We start from the raw sequence: 3056 nt of genomic DNA on the forward strand, positions 1-3056 counted from the left end.
GGGGCACTTTAGACAGGTGGGCCCCCTTGCACTTGTCATTACTAGCCACAAACTGCATGGGAGAATATTACACTTTCAAAACACAGAGTAAAGGCAGTATAAACTTGGTCAATGGGTAACTGCAGGGGATATATATATATATATATATATATATATATATATATATACACACACACACACATATACATACACATAAATACATACCACATGAAAAGCCTGTGTTTGTCCCTCTGTACCTTACTCTATAGTAGACCTCACAGTACCAGTGCTGCCTCTGATTAAAAACCCTTCCATGACTAGGCTGCTGCTGCTGTTTTCCATGGACCTGAGAAGCATGTAATGAGCACCACCAATCAGAGCTCAGCACAAACATCTCGGCCTCTGCCCTCTGGTGCAAAGTGTCATGGGACTTAGTCAACTCCCAGTAATGCACTGCACACTTGTGCATTAATCATTCTCACATTGGCAGATAGGTGAAGCTGCAGCACTACCAAACTCCCATGCACAAAACCTTTAGCTTAAAAAAAATACATGCCAGCCACAGGGAGCCCCTAGCTAGAGGGTGGCCCAGGGGTACTGACCACTTGTGCCCCCATTATAATCCAGCCCTGGGTTAGCCCTAGGTTCAGGTCTAATTTCCCTATAATAAATAGGCCTTGTAATGTCAGTCATACAGTAGGCCTGACTGGCCACACATGCAAACCTCCCAACATGGTGCAGCAGGACTATAGTGCATGGTGGGATCAGCACATTTTCAAAAAGTGGGCATTGTCTCTTGGGTAGGGGGTGTGGCTGCACAGTGGGCTTGATCACGAGCCACACCCCATTTTTGTCTCTGTGGGGACATGTGAGCTGCTGGCCATGCCCCCAGACCCTCTGTCTCCATGAATAGATGCTGTGCACATGCACACAGAATCTATTCAGCACTACTCTGCTAGGCAGGGGTCTCCCAACTGCCCCTTTCCCCTAGTACACCGCTGCCCGCGGATCGAACATGGGACAATTACATAAAAATCATGACTGTCCTACAAAAATCGTGACAGTTGCATTGCATACCTCCCAACATCAGGATTTTCAGAAGATGGACTTTGCACACTCCCCAAATTTTGGGCGTGACCTAGAAACAAGGGGGCGCTGTCTATTCTTGTAATGCTCCAGCGAGGCCACAACCCTGTTTTCGCTGCTGAGGGGCATGGCCAGTGGCTCCCAGCCACTGTGTCTCTGGGAATAGACACTGTGCAATTGTGCAGAGCATCTATTCCCCGCTCTGCAGCACCGGGCGGAGGAGTCTCCCAATCGCAACAGCACATTTGTCCGTGCACAATGGTTAATGCATATGTTATTCTTCATTAATGTTTGTGCATGCGTAATTGCAAATAATCGCTCAACTAGATGGAAATCAGCATTATGTGCAGATTGCGGGCAACTCAGAATCAAACACTAAGTATGCTTCAGCTCCATACACATAAACAATGTTTTCATCAGACTAGCTCAACTTCTCTCCAACAACTTTATTGTGATGTTACAGATACAAATGAACACTTCTGAATGTATAAACAGAATAAAATAAATATTTATTTGCCAACACTGCCATTTTTCCCATAGCTTATTACCACAAAAGAAGGGAGAAAATCAATGTGAGACACGCATGATTACAGCATCTGTACTGTGCTTTGCCAGCATGTGCTGGCAGAACCCCAGAGGGTGTTTGTGACTCATCTACCCCCTCTGTGTGCCACTTTGGGTGCATGAAGCTCCGATGGCTCACCTCTTTGCGAGCCCCCTCTATCTCTCCCTGGTCTCCTAGCTACTTGGTGACTCAGGGCCTTATTCTAGTTCACTCTTTCTGACAATATCCTTCTTAGATGGACAAAACCATGTGCACTGTAGGTGGGGCAGATGTAACGTGCAGAGAGAATTAGATTTTGGTGGGGTTTTACTTCAAAGTGAGATCTATATTGCAGTGTAAAAATCAAGCAGCCAGTATTTTCCCTGCACAGAAACAAAATAACTCACCCGAATCTAACTTTCTCTGCACATGTTATATCTGCCCCACCAGCAGTTCACATGGTTTTGTCCAACTAAGAAGGATTTTGTCAGAAAGAGTGAACTAGAATAAGGCCCTCAAGCTGCTGTTTTGGTGTCACCCCCACAGATAGTGTCACCCAATAAGGCCCGCAGCTCCCTTATGATGCCATTGCACACTATAAGGTAAATCCTGTGTATAACCAGCCCCAGTGCCAGGGGTGGTTATTTTATTCATAGGATGTCATCTAAAACAGATTTGTCTGTTAATTTTCCTTGAACAAAATTCTAACCTTTATATGCACTGATGGCAGACAATGAGATTATACCCTAATTGTATGCAGAGCTGTAACTCTGGGAGGCAATGGAGTCATCTGCTGCCGGGCTCCTGCTCCCAAGGGGGGACCTCTCCTCCCCTGCTAGTTTGAATTGGTGAATTGAAAGCTGTCGATATCGGTTCTGTGGCTGACTCCCCTCCTAACATCTTTTTGCAAGTGTCACATTCTCTATTAGAACCCATGACCTGTCTTACTAGAATCAGACACCTTACTGATTTTGCTATTTGGGGGGCACCAATAGTTATCTTGCTTCCAGGCAACTGGATGGAACAAACTTATGCCACTGATTATATTGAAAATGTATGCACACGTACAGTATATAAATTTTACAACATATTATATCAATGTGAATTTAATACAAAATAAATGACTATGGAATAAAAGCTATATGGAAATGAAATGTACTGGCCTAATAAAAGGACTCCAATACATGTTTATATACAGTATCTGGGTTACAAACATTCCCTTGATTGCACAGCAGAGAAGCAGTTGAGCTGTCGCTTCTAGGGTGCACAGAGAGCTTATTGACGTCTAGCCCTGTGATGAATGCAAGAACTTTCCAAATGTGTGACTCAATAACTGTCTTGCTGTTATTGGATAAGAGACCAGCCAGTGGTAGAGTGATTTATGAACAACTCCTATCTTGTTACTTCACTCTATATACAGAAAAGATGGGTGTGTTCTTGTCATGTG

The sequence above is a fragment of the Crinia signifera genome, chromosome 1 (genome assembly GCF_055691185.1).
Source record: "Crinia signifera chromosome 1, ASM5569118v1, whole genome shotgun sequence".
NCBI lineage: Eukaryota > Metazoa > Chordata > Amphibia > Anura > Myobatrachidae > Crinia > Crinia signifera.